Here is a 23,350-nt window from a genome sequence, read left to right as displayed (position 1 = left end):
AAAATGCTCTGAATTCTGGATGTATTATTACTTTTCAGACATTAAATAGAGTTTTATATATATATATATATATATATATATATATATATATATATATATAACTGCAGAACTGGGCTAAAACTGTCCTTTAACCATGGTTCTTACTGTATTTCTTGCTTTCTATCTTTTTATTTTATTTTATGTTAATTTAGTGTGAAACTTTGACCTGATATCCACATGCCATCTTAACTGACAGCCTTGTATGATTTAAACCAAATCTGAAGTTTTAGCTGCTATGAGACATTTACTGACTTTGCAGGAGAACGTCTGTGTGTTGGGAATCTTGTTATGCAGAAAGCAAGGTGGATGTTACTATATCAGTATATATAAATAAAATACAGTTGTTCTCTTAATGTTCTCTAAATGACAGTCAGATGCAGCATTACACCAAAGTTTTCTTTTGATTTTTAAACTGAATATTTGATTTCTTTTGTAATAGTTCTGCACAGTTGACAGTGCTATATTGTTTTTCAGACTTTAAGATAACACCATTTCTCTGTTTCTCTGCAGGTGGCTTGGCAGTAGGCAGTAACTGAAGATGAGGAGGCGCTGGTGGCGATCGGGCTGTCTGGGGTTGGCCATTGACTTGTTTGTTATCATCACCCAAATCTCGGCTCAAAACACTGAGGGTGAGACTCAAAGTTCTGTCCATCATTCTTTCCCATGAGAGATTTTATTTACCACTTGTGCAAAATAAACCTTGCACCTTTTCTCCAGAACCATAGCTTTCAATTTCATTCCTGGAGTTGGTGAAATGGGATGTTACAGCTCAGCGTTTACGCTCTGAGCGAAGTCAGAGAGATAATTGTATCTCTATCTCTGTGTGGCAGCGTCCCGCAAATCGGTCTCTGCGTCTTCTCTGCACACCTTCATTACCGAAGCAGCCAGATACAGCTCTCCAAACTGAGCGTCTGTTGATGTATGAATTATACCGCCACGTCTGCCAAAGACAAACTGACAACCGTAATAAAAATCTCAAAACGTCGCTGGAAATGCCGCGAGGCTGAGTGGAAATCGAGGCAAATAAATTGTGGCTATTGTCAGATTGTTCAGATTAGTGGTTGAGGATAAAAGATTGGTGGGCGTCTATAGTTGACATTTTCAGATATCCTTGTCTTTTCATGCAGCGTTTATTGCTATGGATTTTTGTATGATTTGAAGAGCGCAATGAGGATGTTATGTACAGGGCTGGGTGGTAAAATTGTGTATAACGTGCAGTGGTTGAAATTCTGCCATACCCATGCCGCAGAATATCCATGATGCAATTTCTTATAACAGTCTGAAAACTGTCGAGGACGGTTGCTTTCAGTATATTAATTATTATGGGAGTTGTTTAGATTTGATGTGTTGTCTAGTGTGTTTGCTGTAGACATGGTTTAACTGAGTGTTGTTTGTGGTTGCCAAGCAATGTCACATCTTGGCTCATTAACATACAGGTGTGCAAATGTGCATGAATTGGCTATTTATGGAATGGAGAATAATATTTGTGATTTATCCTTTTCAAAAACTCAAGACTTCATTCAAACCTGAACAATCCAAGATTGCTCCATGATGAATTTGAGTGAAAAATGTAAGATGGCAAAAAGGAACAAAATGACATTAATTCAATGTTATGAAGAATCTTTTACTCTATTCATGTGAGCTACGTGTCAGGCCATCCAAGATATAGATGAGTTTGCTTCTTCATTAGAACTTATTTGGAGAAATCTAGCATTACACCACTTGCTCACCAGTGGATCCTCTGCACTGAATGGGTGCCGTCAGAATGAGAGTCCTAACAGCTGATAAAAACATCACAATGAGCCACACCACTCAGTTTCATCAATTAATGTCGTGTGAAGTGAAAAGTTTCATTTAGATTATTAAGATGTTTTAACTTCAAATCATTGCTTCCAAGCCATAATATTTCTTTTTCCAGTGAAAAGTTGTTTCACCTAAATGCACGGAGTACAGTGCACAGATCAGGCACTGTTTAAAATTGAAAACAGTTCTAAACAAATATGTGGGTGGATTTTGATGTGAAAGAACAATAAAGGATGGACTTTTTCCACTGGAAGACTTTATAAAGAGATATTGCTAAGACATAAAGAAGGAGGAAACAGTAAATACTTTCTGCACTGAAGCACTGGAGAGACCTAGAGTAAAATGTAAAATGTCTTGGTTTCTGCTCAGTACATGAATAACATAGGTTTTCCTGTTTTTAACAACAACTGTTGTTTCTTACAAACCCATAGCTTTTTACTTCATAAGACACTAATTAATGAACTGGAGTCAAGCTGTGAATTATTGTGATGTTTTAATCAGCTGTTTGGATTCCCATTCTGACGGCACCCATTCACTGCAGAGAATCCATTGGGTGAGCAGGTGATGTAATGCTAAATTTCTTGAAATTGGCTCAGATGAAGAAACTCATGTAAATCTTGGATGGCCAGAGTAAATTTTAAGCGAATTTCCTTTTTTGGGTTTTGTTTTTTCATTCCAAGGCACAACCACATTTGTTACTTTGCTTCACTGCAAATGTCATGTGCCTTTTTCACCTCCTCCAAAATGCTGGAGTTCCACAAAAGGGCAGTTTTTCTGGGAAGCAACAAAGTGGGACTTGTGCACAAAAAAAGACCTGCCAATTGATGCATCAAAGAAAGGAAAAAAGGGGCTTTCGTTTTTTTTTTATTACTTATTTTACTCATTTATAACTATTATTATTTTTCGTTTATTAAAAGCGAGCCTAATAAAGGTCAAATGACAGCAAAATAAAGATATGAAAGTATTAAAATAAAACAAATAAGGTTAATATAGATGAATAAAAGTAAATTATGAGGCATTCAAGATCTCTTCATAAAGTTTGAAGTAGGGATGGGCGATACAACTTATTTTGTTTTCGATATGATACAGATACTTTAATGGCCAGTATCATTGATATTGATACCGATACGATACTTCTAAACAGAACCTTTAAATTATGAAATGTATTCAATTATTAAATTACTAAAAGTAGAATGGGAAATAATACCCACGTAACTTTATATTTGAAATTAATTTTAACGTTCAATATGCCTTAATTGCAATTTATTAAGTTATATTTTTGTTTACACACAGTTCATATATGTTAACTGTTGTGGTAACCATGGAAATCTACAAATACTATAGTTAATCTCTGGTCACGTTAGGAAAACTATGGTTAATTTTCATAAGAGACTGCCAGTAATAGGCCGTTGCATGCTTAAAATGCAGACTTTTTATTCAGAGAGTGTATCATTTATATTAACAATTCAGAATAGAACATTAGAAATATGAACTTTCAACGTTCAAAAATGTAATTAAATGTACTGCACAAACAAGGCTACGATTTCAATTTGTTTATTGTGAAATAACTCAAATATATTTTTTTCTGCATTGTTCTAGGCTGTCGTTCCTCAAAACATCAATGTGTTCTTGTGATAGGCTACTTTTGGGAAACGTAGCTCTGTTTAAACGCATTCTCAGAAGTGAGTGAATGCACTCTATAATTGATTGTTTCTGCCTTGCAACATTTGTGTGTATTCAGATGAGCAGAAATATCCTTCCCACACAATTATTTACTAATGTATGTTATCTGTCCAATTTAATGCATAATGTATGCATAATTTTCTGTTAAATAAACAAAATCACCGGTGAATAATAAACACCTTAGTTTCTATATTTTTTTATTTGAGTATCAGTGCTTTCGATACTCGCATCAGTATCGATACTTCAAGATCGATTCACCCATCCTTAGTTTAAAGCTTTAAAAATTTTATTTTTTTTGCAATTTTAGCTCTATAAAAAGCATTAGTGAGGCAAAATCATGTGTGACAGCCACATACTTATGGCCAGGAATAGTCATTGTAAAGCATGACAGGTCAGCAGCAAACAGGGACAAAGCTGAAATACTTTAGAAATAGCTTGAGTTTTGGAGGTAACTCTGCAGCTGTCATAAATTCATAGTGTCACACAATGAGAATTTTTTTTTTTTTTTTTTTTTTTAAAGCAAGTAATGTGTAAAGGCCTCTAGAGTATTAATTAATTTGCTTAGCATTATTCTAACATCTGACTATTGCAACAGTGAGTGTTAGAGCTTGTATTTGTGTGATGTGGTTTAGTCATTGACTCTTCACAGTGTCTTTAGTGGAACGTTGTTTTAAGTTCACATGGGGATGCTACTGACGTAAATCCATTTTTTTTTGCAACGAGTAGCAATGCTGCACAAAACATAACATGACTGTTTTACACACACAGCTTTTATCAAAATGAGCTAAGGTGATAATCATACACATTTTAAGATGTCAAAAAATGTTTCAGACTTTTTTTTAGAAATATTCATTTTAGGGAATTTATTTGTTTAAATGATTAATTGATGATTAATAATTAACTGGTTCAAATAAATGATTCACTAATTATTTCAAATCATCACAGAACCTCAATTTATGTCATTTTTTGTAGCAAAATTATGTTTTGCACAATGTTTTACATTATTGCATTTTATATTATTAAACTTGATGTAGTTACAGAGAAGAGTAACAAAGTATTTTTACTCTTTTTTACTGTACTTAACTACATTTCTAACTACAACCTGTACTTTATTTTACTTCAACTTCACTACATTTTCAAGCTTATTATTACACTTTTTATTCTACTTCATTTCATAAGAACAAATCATTCCTCATTACTTTTAATACTTACGTACATGTGGCGAGTGGGGCGGGGCCGAGAGGCGTGGGAACAAGGAGTGAGGCCAGGTGTAGTGATTGGAGATGAGCTACACCTGAGCCCCACCGCTAGTATCGAGTCCCACGTAGGAGATGGAAGGATATAAAACTGGAGCGACGACCGTGAAGGACGAGAGAGGACCAGGCCTGGGACATTATTTTAATGTGTGTGCTTTTTATTTATGCGCACCAGTCGGCCGTGAGGGGCTGGTGCGCCGTTTTGTATTTATTTTGGATATTAAAGTGCTTTTTGATTGTGCGCCGGTTCCCGCCTCCTTCTTCCCGATGAATATGGAGATTTGTTTATTACAGTACATTAAAAAGTACTTTTGTACTTTTTTCAAGTAAATTTTAGTACTTGAATTGAGTATTATTTTAATAATATTTATCCGTACCTTTACTGAAATTCTTGATTTGAGTACTTTGTCCACCACTGCTATTTATTTGTAAAAAGCTGTTTTTTGTTTGTAATTTATAGTGTAGCTAGATCATTTTTCACAAGGTAGCCTTAATTATTTTAGTTACTTAATAGGGAAGTCGTGGCCTAATGGTTAGAGGGTTGGACTCCCAATCGAAGGGTTGTGGGTTCTAGTCTCGGGCCGGACGGAATTGTGGGTGGGGGGAGTGCATGTACAGTTCTCTTTCCACCTTCAATACCACGACTTAGGTGCCCTTGAGCAAGGCATCAAACCCCCAACTGCTCCCCGGGCGCTGCAGCATAAATGGCTGCTCACTGCTCTGGGTGTGTGTTCACAGTGTGTGTGTTCACTGCTCTGTGTGTGTGCATTTTGGATGGGATAAATGCAGAGCACAAATTCTGAGTATGGGTCACCATACTTGGCTGAATGTCACTTCACTTTTTAAGATTTTATTTTTGCAAGCTACGACTTCAAAGTAGACCCTTTTTAAAAGGTAAGTGACTTCATAGAAAATTATATTGCACTAAAGATTGGAACAGATCCACTTTCTTTGGCTCCTGTCCATGTCAACTGTCAAATGCCTATATTTCTTTCTTGCTGTTTGCCTGTATTTTGAACATGTCTCAGAGTATGTATGTACCTTTTAAAAGTGGATAAAGAAATCTGGGTTTCATCTCAAAAGATGAGCTGGATATCAACTCCACCTATTTCATCCTGTCACTGTAATTAAACTCTGCTGGATATCAGCTGCTAGGTGAGCCATTAAAGTCAGCCCGCAGGTGCACTTTGAGAGTGGAGTCAGTCTTCTCTGTCTAATTTAGAGGGAGGAGGAAATGCTTCTCAAGTCTCATACCATCAGAATGAAACGGCGGGCTGTTATTTATAAAATACACTGGACGTAATTACACTGTGCTGCTCCTGGAACACATCTATTCAATGCTAGTGAGTTGCAAGCTGTATGTGGCCTGCTAACACTGCACCTACACCTGATGTGTATGGTGTGTTGCATTGTGACTATATGGATATGTACAATATTTTAGTACTGCATGACTACTCCATGTAGTTTAATTTTCCCAGTCGTTAGGGAAAACAAAATAAAAATAAAAGAAAATAAAACTATTTATTTATATTCTGACAGCTACATCAAAGGCAGTTTGAATGATTGTGGCCAGCTAAAATATAAAATTAGTTTTTAACCATTTGCATTCACGGTGATCCAATCTTTTTATGCAAGTGTGAATCCCATATATATATATACATATATGCATACATGTCATTTAATTGATCCCAGACTTTTGAAAGGTTGTGGGTATGCAATGCTTTCTTTGAATTTGGCCAACATGTGTTATCTTAGAAGACAAGTGTCAGTTTATATGACTAATTTTGCTATTCACTCAAGCTCATCAGACAGAAATTCATGGATTCTTGAGTCTGTTTCAAATCTTCAGTAGCTAGAGCTTTCTAATGTCATGTGCCACTACAAAACAATTGCACACTGAATTCAGGCAAGTCAGTCCTTTTCAGTCCAAATACCCTTTACATTCTTTCTATAGTTCTAAAATACACAGAAACATGCAGTACATACAGATGTGTAGTAGAAAAATGGAAGACAATCCTAATTCGAACACCCTTGTGCTGTAAAATAAGTAATTGTACTTGTTTACTTGTGGTGTTGGAGGTGAAATTATTTTGGTCACGTTCAGTTGCTTACTAACAAAACCCTGCATGTCCTCCCATCACCACAGTGACCAGAGAACACTTTCAAGGTCCATTCTCCCAGCATCCGTACAGAGAGTGTATCAAATCAGTTTTTCCCACCTTCTGTTTGTCTCTTGTTCTGCCCATTTCTTCCTATCTTTTATATTTGGTGTTATATTTGTGTGGTTTTATTATTATAGTCACTCTTATCTGACACCTACAGTATGTCTCCACTTTTGTCATTCTGCTGTACCTTGATGCTGTGTCTCGATGAATGTTCGGGAGCTGGTGTGGCGTCGAGCTTTGTGATCTCAGGCTCTCTTCATTTTTACTTTGTCTGTTGATCTATTTATTTTTATTTCTCTGTAACATCCTTTCTTTACCTAGTGTTATGACCATGGTGTTATATCATGGTACAGTGTGAGTAATTTTTTTATCACAATGTGTATCTTTTTTAAAGGAAATTCTATAAAAAAGATGTATTTTATGATATGTGATATTTTATGAAGTATCATTGATACTCTTATAGTTATTATAATTATATATTGATATTTTATGTCTATATATATATATATATATATATATATATATATATATATATATATATATATATATACAGTATATATAATTTATTTATTTATTAGTAAATTTAAAGTTTCAGTCATTTTGTTTTGTGTTTAGGTCTTTTATGTCTGTTTAGTTTAATTTGAGTTATTTTAGAACTTTAAGATAAACTAAAATAATTATGAAATTAAATTATGTCTAGGTAAACAATAGCTGAAATAAAATAAGTTTACGATTGTTTACATTTATTTTAGTAACATTTTGTATATTTTTAATTGTAGTTAACAATAATAGCCCTGTAACAAAAGTGTATTTATTAAATCACCATAAAGTAATGGCATTCCTTTTTTGGTTAGTCCAGTGAATTAAATAATAATAATAACGAATTAATTTTTTTAAAAACTTTATTTCAAAATGTGAAAGATGCCACAAAATATAATGTTATTCTTTACCAATAGCATCACTTGATTTGTATAGGTATAGTTCACCCAAAAATGAAAATTCTGTCATCATTTTCTCAGCCTTAAGTTGTTCCAAACCTGTATGAGTTTCTATATTATGTTGAGTACAAACAAATATATTTTGAAGAATGTTGTTAAGCAAACAGTTGATGTTAACTACTGACTTTCCATAGTAGGGAATTTCCATAGAACATTCCATAGAAGTCAATAGCTATCGTCAACTGTTTGGTTACAAACACTATCCGTTTTATTATCCGTTTTATAGTTGTTTCTCAAAAAAAACATACATTTTGTGTTGTCATCTGTGTTTGTTCCAATTTTTATTTCCCCAAAGGAATTTCAGGAGAAACTTCTGAAGCAGGGTCTGGAAACATTTTCTTAATATCACTTCAAGGTATAGTTTTGGGAAGGAATCATAACATTTCATGACATTTGTTTTTCTCCCAGCTCAGGGTTGGCCTTTTCTAAGCCATTGAAAAGCACTGATCTGTTAGATGCAGGAATATCCTCTTGATCTGATTATGGGAAGTGTTGGCTGACTGTAGAAGAGTTTGCAGTCTGTGCACATCTTGGGTGATGTTTCGCTCAACGGGTGTTAGAGGAGATGCAGGTCGTGCCACCTCTTATGCCAATGGATGTTCTGAAAGCAAAAGCACTTGATAACTGTTTCAGTGAAATGTTCCAATTTCCTGAGTCGGTGATAAAAGGCTTCAGCAAGAAAGATTTCAGAGATGGGCTCTCAGCAGATAAGGTAGGAAGGCATATTAGAGGACACTGGGATTCCCTGGAAAAATGACCTTAGGAAAAGGAAGTTGGATCATTTCCATCGCCTATATGTCTTGTGACTACTACTCACTGGAAGCTGGATCACGAATGATTTGTGCAAACATACTGTACACATATTAATGTAGATTGGGGGCACATTCCCTTCAAAAACAAACGTAATGCAATGTATCTTCAGCGGCTCAGATGTCAGGAGTAAATGACGACAATTATGTTAATTATTACATCCAACAACTGAACACCTAAATCCATTAGGAGTAGGGCTGGGACAACTCGTCGAGGTCATCGATGACGTCGACGCAAAATATGCGCATCAATTCGTCGACCTGTTTTTATTTCTCTAAAAAACGTTTGCAAAACGTTTATCTTATGTGCGCTGAATATACGCGATGGCTGGATCAACATTCTGTCCAACGTTATATAACCAATCCAGGGGTTTTTCTACACTGATCTTTTTTTTTGGTGGCTGTCAAAGCCTTATTTGATCGGTGAGTGATGTAGAATGGAATGACTGCTGTGTCAGAGCACGTACGAGAGAGAGCCCCGGCTGCGCGCGCACTCAGTCTTCAAACAACACGAGAGCTTCTTGCTCTCTCCCTCCTTTGTGCATATTAATCAAAATAATTAAACACGATAGAAAAAGGGCTAAACACTAAAGTTTCACGCGCGCTCGCGCACTCACAGTCTTCAAACTACACGAGCGCTGTCTTGCTCTCTCTCTCTCTCTCTCTCTCTCCCTCGTGCATATTAACCAAAATCTTTAGACACGATAGAAAAAGGGAAGAACGGCAAAGTTTCACGTGGAGCATTCAGAGATTTTTTTTTTCTCCATGACAGGCTGCTGCCTCACACTGTTAATTTTTTTTTTTTTTTTTTTTTTGGAAAAGCATTCTTTGTATTAGCTTAAAGCCCTCAAGTTTACATTGGTTACTGTATTCTTTCAATTGCTCTAAACAAGCATTTTGGGTAACCTTTTTTATTGAATGCTAGACATCAAGTTTTTGTTATTTTCATCTGAAAGAAGAACTTTTTTTCAGTAAGCTAGGCCCTATGTGTTCAGTAAGCTTGTTTCAGTAAGCTATGTGTTTTCAAGGTTTTATTGAATGCTATCTCTATACAAGTGCAAAGTAATGCATTCTTAATCAGTCTTTTATTTTGTAATTTTAAGAGCAATAAACATATATTGCAATGTTAAGGAATTCATGTTTTTTTCATTCAGATATGTAAATCAACATGTATAAATTGTTAGTAGTCAGTTAATGGAGAGATAATCGAAATCGAATCGGTCCGAAAAAATTAATCGTTAGATTAATCGATGCATCAAAAAATGAATCGCTAGATTAATCGTTTAAAAAATAATCGTTTATCCCAGCCCTAATTAGGAGTCATTCTTGTGTACATCTGCTCCGGTGGTGAAAAAATGGTGGACTGTTGACAGTTCACTCAGAGTGGGTCTAAGGTAAGACACCAGTCCAGTCTTGTGCTGAAACGCTACTGTCAATCAAACGATCATGGGAGGGGCCTGTTTTTATGTTTTGATTAAAAGATAGTTAATATTAAACGTCAGCAAAACCCTAAGAATTCACAATTTTTTTTTAAAATAGTGCTCTCATTATAACGTTATGTATACCTATATAACAGTAGTCATTAATGTTCTGCATTTCGGTTTTGAGCATGCCCACGCTGAAAATGATCTGTAGAGTGACACATTTAAAAGCAGGTTTTTAATCAGTGGGATTTAACTCCAAAATTGATCTCATATAGAATACGCTTTGTTTATACACCAAAAAGTTAATATTACGACTTGATACGATCTGCAAAAAGGGCCCGAATGCACATGAACATATCTGCGTGGCTCTGAATGAACTTCTTTTGTGGACGTGTTCTTAATGCAATCACATGCAGAAACGTGGCATCTAAACTAAAAAAATTCAAAGCATTTTATTATAATAGGGTCCTTATTATAATGCTATGTGTATGACAGTCATAGTAATAGTTATTAATATTCTGCATTGTTGTTGTTTGTCCTTCTCGCGCTGCATGCTGAGGAGACAATTACCGTAGTACTAATGAAGAGCTTGAATCAACCAAATGCATATATGACATAAATAATATATAGAGGATATGTGACCAGTCATAATAGACAATTTTTGAAAATTTTGAGATTTATATCGAAAATTATATTTATATACCAATACACCACCAAAGCTTTCCATTGATGTATGGTTTGATAGGACAGTATTTGGCTGAGATACAACTTTTTGAAAATCTGGAATCTGAGGGTGCAAAATAATCTAAATACTCAGAAAATCACCTTTACATTTGTCCAAAGGAAGTTCATAGCACTGCATATTACTACTCATAAATGAAGTTTTAACATATTTACAGTAGGAAATTTAAGACTGGTTTTGTGGTCCAGAGGCACATATATATAAACCGTTTGAAATGTTTTGAAATCACTTGTACCCTACCTGATCGAAAAAATCCAGTCTTTCACTCTGTCTGTGTCAGTTTGAGTCTTGTTAAAAATTTAAATCCCTTCTGCCAAGATGCGCCTCTGCCAGTCACGGATTATGGAAAGTGAAACTTAAATATATAGGGGTGGTTGGATTTATTCACGCACGTTAAAATATTTATTTGAAGCTTCTTTCTTTTCGGATTCTTATTTACAACATTATCATAATATGCTGTATATTAACTTATTGGGAGAAAAATGAAAATTCTATGTAAAATCTGAAATTTAAGCACCCCCATATAGCCATAATGGCATGATCTTAACACCCTACGAATATTTGACTGTGAGATTGGGAGTCGAATCAGGCTCCTCCTGTCGAAGCATCGAATTGTAGACTGTTCGGGGTCACGATTAATATATGTGTGTGTGTATCATAAAAAGTTTCCAAGCAAGTTTTAACATGACCATGCACCAAAAACAGAAAAGGCTGAAATCTGTTTAGTTTTTTTGATTAAAATCAATAGCTGAGACATAGAAATTGCCTTATGTAAAGAAATGTCAATATTTGCAACAGACAGAGACAAGCTTGTTTAGTTTCGCTGTTATTTTGTTTGAGTGAAAAGTGCTTTGTGCTTTTTTGTTGATGGATCTTGAACATATGTTGGTTTCGGTTTGCTGTACATTTCTTCTATATAGAGCAGCCAAATTGGATATTTAGTGCACAAGAGAAAAAGAGTGGAGACGAAAGAGGCTTTTAAGAATCAATATGTCTCACTTTTTTTTCGTTGCTCTCTCTCTGTGTGCTGTTTTTCCCTCTGTCCTATTGTCCTATTGGATGGTTTGTCTTTGTGGATTGACTTTTGAGAGCATGTTCTTCAGTATGTGGTTGTCAGTCTGCAAAAAGGTTATTTATCTATTTATTTGTCTACAGAATGTCCCTGAAATGTCACATATGTATAATTATGCATGAGGTCATTACTCATCATGACGGCTCATCCTGAAGTCTATTCTAGGTATTGTTTGTTCATCAAGTTGTTGTGTTGGAAACATGTTGATCCTCTTTCGGTGTGTCCCAAGCTGACATCACATTATACACTCATGCCTGCCTTTAACCTCACAATTACAGGCCATGTGAATTTGGATTCATTTTTGCTGAAAGGCCTGCTTAATAATTTTAAAATAAAGGTAATACCAAAAGGTGAAACATTAATAGTAGTTTAGTTTTATTTACTGCAACAAAGCAATCAGTTTGCCTGAACAATTAAAAATGAATGAATGAGTTTTAAAACAGACCATGCAAATTTTAAAAAAGGTTTGTTGAAAATAGTAATTACTTTTAAAATCAACATAAGAACAGATTATTGTTTTTTGTTTTATTTTACATTTGTGATTTTTGTAGTCTAACGAATGTTGGTTGCTTCAATACTGGATTTTTTGTTTTTCAGAGAAATATTCAAATCGGTATTTGAATTCTGTTTTGTTTTGGCCAGATATAAGAGTAGTTCAAGCAAAAAGCGAGGCAAACTGACTGAACAAACTTTTAATATAGATATTTCTTTAAAGTCTTTTAAAATAAACTTGATATCAGAGGATAAAACTTTTGTTTTGTCTTGTCTTGTGTTGTCTTGTCTTGTGTTTTGTCTGTTGTCTGTTGGGTAGGACAACTGAAGATCGAGCACGTTTCAAACTTTTTTTATTTTGAAAGAGTTATAATGTCTGTACATAACTGTGTGTGTTGCCGCCAGTGGCAAGTGTCCCCTGTACTCCATAATGTAACTCCATACTCCATGACAGTATGAATATAAATACAACGAAGGGCATTTGAAATACAAGGTTAGACATCAGGCAATCAGTGGCAGCGAAAACAAAACAAAACTGTACTCATTGTTTACAGTTGTTGTAATGAAATTATGAAGCATCTGTCTGTGATTTTGAAAGGGTCTAATCAAGGCTTCATGTCGTCCGTATAAACTGTTCTTTGTGTTCAGAGGCACAGTTAATTAGTTAGTCTTTTTAAAAAGTTCAGACAGATACAGAACATTTTGTTCCTCCTTCTGCAGTGGATCCTGATGTCTGTCAGCTTCAAGACGTTTGTGATTTTGGTAGTTTAATGAATGTTAGGTTGCTCTAGGACAGACACGCTTTGATTAGAGTGCTGGATTTTCTGCTCAAAGGATGTTCACAGAAATATTCAAATCAGAATTTGAATGAAACTTTTATTAGAGATCACCTTTAAATCATTTCAGAGCCTCAATCAACTTTTAAAATCCACATGACTTTGACAGATTTTGGGACTTTTATTTAAAGTGAGCTATCCCTTTAAAGGAGTAGTTCTTCTAAAAGTGAAAATTCTCTCTTCATTTACTCCCCCTCATGTTGTTCTAAACTTGTATGACTAGCTTCTGTTGTACACAAAAGAAGATATTTCTATAGTATTTATATTTTTTCATTCTATGGAAGTCAATTGTTACCGTCAACTTACCAACATTCTTCAAAATATCTACTTTTGTGTTCAACAGCTGAAAGAAGCTCATACAGGTTTGGAACTGCATGAGGGTGAGAAAATAATGACAGAATTTTCATTTTGGGTGAACTATTCCTTTAAGACTATGACAGACACATTCACTCCTTTTGCATTAGTCAGAAACATACTGTGTAAGTTAAAGACAGTATTGCAAGGCCAACTGCCACAAGCACTTCCTTATTTCTCACATATGCCAGTGGTTTTCTGCAAACCTAAAGTGAACTGTTCATATTTTTTTTTGTAAGCTGCTCTGATAACACTCTACATGCGGCTCAGACTCTACACTGGATCAGCCGTGACCAAAAGTCTCCTTCATCTAGCATAGGGTTTCTCAACAGGGGCGGTACCACCCCCTCAGGGGGCATTCGGAGAACGTCGGGAGGCGCTGAGGTGTTCTTGGGGGACGTTTGGTTAAGGCGAGTTTACCTCAAAGAAGTATGAGCTGAAACTTGCAAAGAAAATGGCCTGCCGCATACTAACGCCATCTCTACACTGGATGCATCAAAGCGCACTTTCTGTATCACTTTGTCAACTTGTCGGTAGCACAAGGACGTGGAATTCGTCAGAAATAGACTGCGGCTAATTATAACGGGATCTATGTGCTTTAAAGTGCACATTGAATTGGTTTTGTAGATGCAGAACAACACAAAGAATCAGAGAGAGAAAAAATAATGCCTGGGAGAGAGAAAGGAATAGTTGGAGGAGGGAGAGGAGTTGTTGGATCAGAAGAAGATAGGTAAGGAAGAAGAAGAGGTAAGGGATGGGTAAGAATGTGTGCTGGACTGTATATTTTTATGTTTGTTTGTCTGCTTTTCCCTCTTACATGTGTGAAACCTATGAAAGCTTAATTCTGCCATGGAATATAAAGGGAAAAGGGTAATTGTGACTTTTTTTCATCTCACAGTTCTGACTTTTATTTCTTGCAATTGTGAATCTGATAAAGTCTGAATTGCAAGATGTAAACTCGCAATTCCAAGAATAGAAGTCCAAATTGTGAGATAAAGAGATGGCTCTAGATATTGAAACAGAGCATCAGAAAGATGCCACAGATGACCCGACCAGATTGAGATGTTTTCTGAGACGACGGGAGGAAAAACTCATCACTCGCCAAAAAAACAGAAATGACAGAAATCATTGCTTCTGGACAATGCAGGAGTTTGATTGATTGTTTGGCTGTTGACAACATTTTGTTTTATTTAAGTATCTTTACATTTACCTTTATAATTATCCTAAAATTTTTTAGAGAGTGAAACTGCAGATTTTAAATGTGTATAAGTATATCAGCATTTAGAAATACATTACCATCTAAAAGTTTGGGGTCAATAAAGATAGACAGCTGAAAGGGCAAAGCATTCAAATGCACTTCAACTGCAATACTATTTTTGCACAGGAAAAACTATAGTCAAGAAATGTCACACAGGCTCTGTGGTGGTTTAAATACATCCAGTGAGTTTTATTAGCGTCGGTGCTCTCTAAAGTGCTTTCATTATTAGACAGGAAAGCTGAATTTTGCAATTCGTGTAGCCGCTTGTTTTATTCGTAGGAAATATTTTGCCAACTCAGACACAACCTAGGAACAGAAACCCAAGACCCGCTGTGTTAAGCAGCCAAGAGTTTATCAGGATCAAAGTGAGAGTTCTTGACTGGGTAAGACAGTCACACAATCTAAATCTAACTGAGCTGCTTTTCACATTCACAAAGCATTAGCCCCATGTGAAAAAGCAGGACTTTGGCAGAGCAGAGGAAAATAGCCCTTATACACTTAATTGTACACTCAAGTATACAAGTACATTTCTTTATGCTGCTAATATGCTACTAATAAGCTTTATATATATATATATATATATATATATATATATATATATATATATATATATATAGACACACACACACACACACACACAAAATTATCTCACAAAAGTAATTAGATTTACAGAAAACATATTTGCAGACACTAATTGCAATAGAAATGTATTTATTGATTTTCTTTTATTTTCAAAGGAAAATTTGTAATACATTACATTTTTTATATTGCTGTAATATTTTTCTTCTCTGTCAGATGCGTGTTATTTTTGCTCTTTAGCCATGTCTGCATGCTGTTATTATGGGCACAGGGCTAAGCTCTCGGCTGTAGATTTCTTCTTTTTTATTGTGGCAGTTTTCTAATCGCCTAGAGAAATGTTTGAGGGCATGCTGGGAATCAGCAGGATTGTCTGGTCAGTGAACGAATTGGAGGGTAGAAATCTTCTGCTCTGCTGTATTTAAGCCCTGTTCTTTGTGTGTAAATGAAGATTGAGAGATAAATCCGCTCTTTACGGTGTTATCAGGTGAGAGATAGTGTTGTCTCTAACCATCTCATGTCCCAAAAGGTCTTGTCAGTGGCTTCAGTCAGTACCCAAAAAACAAGCTCAAATCTTAAATTATTAGACACAAAGCATTATTTTTCTATTAATGCAATGGTCTGGAGTCAGTTATTCCGCTTATACTATTGTACAGTTACCATACTTCAAGACATTGTTCAACTGATGTATTTCATGACATTTGTCAGGGTGTTGTCCTTAAAAAAATTGTGTGTAGGACTAATGTCTTGCACATCTCATCTCAGCCCTTGATGGCTAATCCCACAATTTAAGAGCTGTGTGGTTTGAGCCAATGATAATGCAGTTATTAGAGAGATTAACTAGCTGTGTTTGAATTATCTGCCTGTCTCTCAACAGTGTTCGGACGCAGGGTTTCTACTATCTGCAAAACTGAAAGTTGATTACCATCTTTATAGTGAGAAGTGTAATGCTGCTTTTCAGCTGCAAAATTAATGTATTGATAAAGTCACAAAGCAGAACTGACAACAAGTTTCTGTGTACATGTTTGTTTCTGTGTGTGTCTGTACTGTTTGCATGGGAGAGAGAATGTGTGCTTTCTGTGAATAATAAAACACAATGTTATAGGAAAGACATGTTATGTATAATGGCTTGGTCAGTGTCTTTGTGGGTTTCAATCCGTTATGGACTGGGGATGCAATGATTAACCAAGAGCTGGTTGAAAATCAATTCAAATATGTGACGATTCAGATCGGTTGAGATGCTAAACAAATCATGATTCAATCAGGGGTAGGAGTTTATATGAATGTACAGTATATCTGAGGGGAACTGTCTTTAGAAAACTTTAGATGGTGTTTTTTCTTTCCATCTTGTCTCTGTATAATGCATATTAAAGTTCATAAGTGCAGTGCTGCTTTGTTTACAGCGGAAACCAAGGAAACGCTTTAAGCACCATGCTAGCAGAGAGTGAATCTGTGTCTCGGTCAGCTCGTCTGATGCTTCCTGTGTCATGCTGATATTTTTTTTATATATAGTTTCACAAAACTGAAGCGAAACCATTCTGTCTTTGCTTCAAATTTAATCTAATTCAGATTAAGAACTGCTCATGTTGCATGTATGCAGCACCTTTGTTTGGATCATGATTAAAATGTAGTGGTTGCCTCTAATATTAAATGAAATAGCACAAACAGCCTCATTTTGTTTATATGAAGAGATTTATTTTATTTGTGTTAATTATTTGTTTGGGGCTTGTTTTACAATTTTTGTTATTTACATTTACATTATATTTACATTTTGTCATTTAGCATAAACTTTTATCAAAGCGTCTTACAAATGATAGTAGAATAATATAATAATAGAAGCAATCAAAACCAGGAAGTGCTATAGTAGTATATTATTACAGTGTTATATTTCAATTTTACAAGAAACATGCAGCATTTTGTCCAAACAATAAGAAAAGGACACATTTAATTTATAATTTGTCTTAAATCTCATTTTGTAAAAAAAAAAAATTATATATATAAAAAATGGATGAACCATACATCCCTACTGTGTACTGTAAGGACCTGATATGGACATTTAATGTGATAAAAACCTGCCTAGAACTGCTTTAGCCATGTGTTTCAATGAAAATAACTGCACACCTTAGAACATTTACCAACCAATCAGTAAAAACATATTTTAACACAATTAAAATTAGATATTTCTCAATTCTTTATAAGGCATTCAAATTTGAAATGTGTTTAAAATGAAAATCATTTCCCTTTTTAAATGTTCTTTTGCAATGCACGCTAAACAGAGCAATTAAAGCTGTGAAATCATGTGACTAAGTCTCTGTTGGTTTTAAGTAGTAAGACATGGTTACACAAATGGGACACAAATGACACTGTGTCCTGAGAATGACCCACCTTTGCCTCTCTCACTCGCTGTTCATCCCACTTTCATATATCTGAATAGACTTTTTGCTTTGCAGCTGATTGCCGTGGATGAGTTTGAATCATCTGACTGTGATCCAGAGCAGTGAGAGTGTGTGCTGTTGTTTCTGGCTTCACGATTGATCATGCTCTTCCTAGCCATGTTAACTCCAGACCTCAACCTATAGCTTTTGCTTTTAGCTTTTCAGGATTTGCTCTGGCCTCTCAGATAAGTGGATCAAGCTGTAAGCTGCTTTGCTGTGAGTGTGTGAGTGTGTGTGTGCTGTTTACAGTTTGACCAAATTCTGCAACCAAAATCTTGTGACATCAGTTAATAGAATGAGATGTCCAAATAGTGGAATTGAATGCTGGAAGGTGTTTTTTATGTGTATGTAGAGGTAAAATGTTCTGTGAGTTTGTTGTGAATCATCATCTAGCAGATAGGCTAGTAGCCTGGTTTCTTTTAATTGTCCTTTTCTGTTGCTGTTTCATTCTGTTTCACACAGCAAATGGGGCAAAGCACACACGGGGAACTCAACAGTGAGTGTATATATTGTAAATGAGCCGGTCTCAGCTGGTTTTGCTTCAGGACCCAGATTTTAAATTGGATTTCACACCACAATTACAATGAAATTTAAACAAAAAAGACATTCAAATCAAACACTTAAATCTGACATATGAAATAAAATATTTTAAATGGGTCAGTTCATTGAACTTAAGAAATGTAAAAAGAAAAGGTTTGTTGCGCATTGTATTTGATACATCCAGCTTCTATGGCTCATTAAGTATGATATAGTGAGAATATGGAGCTCATACTCAAGAAGTACACCTTAATATTACCCTGTAGCCCAAACTTAGCAAACGTATACAATTTGGTGCAGTTGCTGAAATTTATGTAGTGAAAATAACATGGAATTATGTAATGTAAATCAATGAGATCTTGGTAACAGAAGAGTACTTGCATGTAAATATCATTTTTTTTACTGCAAATATCCCCAATAAAATGTCTTAGTAAAATAATATTCAGATGCTTAGTTTAATGATAAAAGCTCTTTAGTTTTTATTGTAGGGACCAAACATATCATGCAGGGCAATACAATGATGATTGTGAGATCGTCCTCAAAAGCCTGATGTGTCATATTTGATGCATTATAAAATGATTTTTCAAAAAATAAATAAATAAATAAATATATATATATATATATATATATATATATATATATACTTACGCTTAACAATTAAACAGGTTTTTACTGTAACAATTTCACAGTTTTTTTTACCATTAAAATCGCAGTCATTTTTTTACTGTGTATCTAATATTTCTGAACTATTCTTTAAAAGAAACCAAGTCATACGAGTCATTTGTTTTAGGAAAAGGGCTACACTGGTTGCATGTATGATTTTTGATTCACTTAAAAGCAATGTCTGAAAGAGTCATTTGTTTATGTGCTGTAAAATGAAAACAGCCACAGAGTTAATGATCAATCATATGATTTTAAGAATCAAACTTTGTTTCTTAATGCTTCTGGAATTTTTTCATGGTCATATAATTTGCACTTGACCTGATTCTAATGGAAACAGGCCTGTGGGTCGTGACCGACCCCTTAAATCCTAAATTCTAAGCTATCATCATTGCTTTTTTGTGTATGTGGAAGTAAGACAGATCAAGTCTTGCTCACTGTCTTTCTCTCGACTCACAGAGCCATGATGAGACATTTCCTGTCCTCTCCTTTAATTAAAAGTCTCTGCTTGCTTTTGACATCACAAAAGTCATCGTTAATAAACCTCTGCTCTGTCTTGAGACTCCAAAAAGGCAGGGCGGCAAAGAATATTCTTCTTTAAGAGGGTAACTAAAAGCATTTTGTGTGTAGAAAGCTAATAGAGTAAACAGAGCTTACAGAAGATTAGCTTCTGTTTGATGCTGGTGGAAGTGCGTCTGTGCCCTAGTTGCTCTGTTGAGTTCATGTCTATCAAAGGAGCCACAGAGCCTCTTTTCTCCTCAGCAGATGGAGACACGTGTTCTAATTGCAGCAGAAGTGGGCTAGATCTTTCAGAGTGAACTAGAGGGAACAAGAGTGAATAGGTCCTGCAGAGCACTTCTGCTGTATGTGATCTTTTTAAGCAAAAGAGCAAAATGAGCGCTCTAGTGGGATGAGGTAACATTAGTTATTTAATGTGAATATGTAGATATTGTATGTGTTGATTCTGTAATCCACAGACATTTAGAGTAAAAGTAAAGGATCTTGATTGGCATCTGGTTCTTCCTTTCAAACCTTTCACTTCCATGGAACCTTCCGTTGCACAAAAGCTTCTTTAGATTTTTAAATGGTTCTTTACACTAAGGAAAAACGGTTCTTTTAAGAGCTGTTCAATGATAGGTTCTTCAAGGAACCAAAAATGGATCTTCTACAGCACCACTGCGAAACCCCCTTTTGGAACCCTTTTTTTCTTTTTCTTTAAGTGTGTATGGCAACCAGATCTTTGACGATTCCAGTAATGCTTTTATATTAACAAAGTCATATTTGTTATTACATATATTTTTCAATTATTCTTGAAGTTCACTTATAATGTTAATGAATGTTCCTGTACCAAAAACTAGCTTAATTAATTTTTATGACCATTTTTCAGCCTTTCTGTGACCTTTAGAGTTAAACAGACCATTTTTTTCTTCTTCTGTGCCTTTAAGACTCGTATGTAAATGGCCTGTTTGCTTGTGAAATGAGTTACAGAGCTTACAGCTTACCCAGCTGTTTTTATACTTTCCGACCATTTTATTCTAATGAGGATGACTTCTTGACTTCTTATTTATTTATTTAAATGCTTTGTTTTTTTTAAAGGGGTCATGAACAGCCTTTTTTATTATTTTGTACTGTTCCTTAAGGTCCACTTATAATGTTTTAAAGATTCTTACATCAAAAAACATAATTTAGAAGTAATAGGCTATTTTTGTCTTGTTTTGACCCCCACCCCCCACCTCCTTTTCAATAGGCATGGCATATTGTAAACTTGTCTTATAATTTGATTTCTGCATAGACCTGCATTATTTACACATGTGGGTGGGCGGGGCTAAACAGGCAGTGATGTAGAAGCAGGCGCTGATCTTCTGCAGAGTTTTGCCACACTGTTACAGAGTAGCACATTCCACAACTTGTCTGCCTCTTTTTATCAGACTGGCTTCAATATAAACAGTTTTTAGACTAATGAGAAAGTTTTGAGTTCTGAAACTTACAGGATGTTTTATAGTTCATTATCCTCTTATATGTCAAAAGATCAGATTTCTCAGTTCATGACCCCTTCAATGTTAATGTTCAAAGTACAAGGGCAATTTGTCTTTGCATGATACGATCACTGCTGTAACAAATCCTATAGCTCCACATGAGTGCGTACATTTACATATTTTTATTTCCTTGAAGCTATTTTCCAAAGCAACTTACAGTGCATTAAAGGTATATATTTTGTCAGTATATGTGTTTCCCCCGAGCAGGCAGTGCATTGAAGCTTCATGAACCATGTGGTTTACTGAAATAGACTAGCAGGATACAGAGTTTCACTGTGTCTGCCCAAATGGCTGTAGTGGATTCTGCATCTGCATCTTCTCTGCTGTTTCAATAATGCTGATGATTTGCTTTTATTTGAGAAATAGATAGCAAGGTTGTAAGCTGTTGGTTTTTATCATGATAGATCACTATGCACAGTTCCATTCAGAGCTCAAAATTCGTTACCGAATCTTGCTATAATTTTAGGCCAGCATATTGATGAGTTGAGCTATTCTGAGTTGAAATCAAAGTCGTTCTGACTGACTTTACAAAAATTGCTTTTGTATCGAATTGAAAGCCAGAGAATGTAATCGATCCACTGGTGACTCAAATATTCACACCCCTAGTTGATCAGGATAAAAGCCTGAGTTAATCAATATTTAATGGGAAGAAATTAAATTAAAATAAATCCTGCTCCTCACCTGCCAACTGGTGCTAGTTGTGTAAGAGGAGTTACGGTAAAAGTACGGTAAAGGGAGAGCCTCTTCTGCAGTGTGTGTATCCTCTGGCATCTCTTGCCTTCATGACTCAGTATGTGAGGTGATTCGCTTCAGACACTTCAGGCAGCTAATTGATGTGTCGGTGACATCTCTCTCTGTGTGTGTGTGTGTGTGTGTGTGTGTGTGTGTGAGAGAGAGAGAGATAGAGAGAGCTGTGTTATGTTCTCAGTGAAAGATGCTTCTACTGTACCGAGGTTGGGTAAAATTCAGAATTGCTCTCTTTCAGTTCCCAAATCTAAATGTGAATTAAGCTGACATCTACACATGATTTTGAATCAGCAAGACAGGAAGAGGAATTTACTGAAATGCAATTAAAAGAATCTGAATGTAGCCACAAAGATTGGCACAAATAATTTTGACTATTTATGCATATTGATATCCTGATATTTAGAATGAGGTGCAACTCTTTACTGTATCGTACTTTAATTCTTTAATATACTTTAATATGTGTGTGTGTGTGGGTGTGTGTGTGTTTGTTTGTGTATTTATGTATTTACGTATTCATAGCTATAGCCTATATATAAGACTATGGAATTTTCTAATATACTTATAGCAAATAGATTCATATATTTATTGATTTATTTGTGCCAAGAATTCTGGATCTAATCTAATACAAAAATGAATGGACAGTAGCATTTCCTATTAATATGTATTCATTTTAGTCATGTAGTAAAAGCTTTTATCCAAAGTTACCTAAACATGAGGAAATGCATGAATAAATATCTTTGAATTTCATTTCATTTTAATTACACATCCTTATTTCTTTTTTTTTTTATTCAGGAATTGGATTGGAATTCAAAAGTGTTTTCGGTTGAGCTGTGAATGACACACAACCCTGTACTGTGTTCCTCTTTCTGGCTGTCTTTCTTCTCATATGTGTCTTTCCTTCTCTTCTTTTCGTTTCTCTCTGCTGCTGACACTAACGTCCCTCAGACTGGCACTATGAGGGTAAGACTGCTTTCTTTCCTCTACCATATCATGAGAGGCTTCTCTCTTCTCTTTCTGTGACTCTACTTATTCACCCAGTAAAATCATTTAACACTGCTGCATTCATCATCTAGATGTAATCTCAAGTGAATAAGATACTGTATGAATGAATGATGTGTTGTGATGAAGGTGACGGCAGATCTGAGTCTGACTGTATTTCTCTCTTTCTGTTTCTGACACAGAGTGTAAGTTGTCACGGTCGGGTCCACCTGCCACAATTGTGACCATTGATGAAGAAAGTCCAAATGGTAAGTATCTCTGGCCTCCTCTCCTCATGATGAATCTGAAGCATGCTGCTTCCTGTGAGAAGTCTGCTCTGCTATTGATCGATGTTTGGCAGGGGTCTTGTCGTAACGTTCATTTAATTTTCCATGGTGTAATTCAGGATTTCCCAGATGGGTTCACAAAGCTCTAGGGGTTCATGGAGAT

The 23,350-nt window shown here is 35.4% G+C and overlaps 1 pseudogene; it reads left to right on the top strand.

The window, feature by feature from the left end:
• The first annotated feature begins 577 nt into the window (after window positions 1–577).
• Window positions 578–23,350, top strand: part of LOC113120190 (protocadherin-15-like) — a 95,726-nt pseudogene continuing 72,953 nt past the window's right edge.

Source organism: Carassius auratus, chromosome 19, assembly GCF_003368295.1.
Source record: "Carassius auratus strain Wakin chromosome 19, ASM336829v1, whole genome shotgun sequence".
Classification (NCBI taxonomy): domain Eukaryota; kingdom Metazoa; phylum Chordata; class Actinopteri; order Cypriniformes; family Cyprinidae; genus Carassius; species Carassius auratus.
The sequence above is the reverse complement of the archived record's forward strand: the minus strand, read 5'-3'. Positions and strand labels throughout refer to the sequence as shown.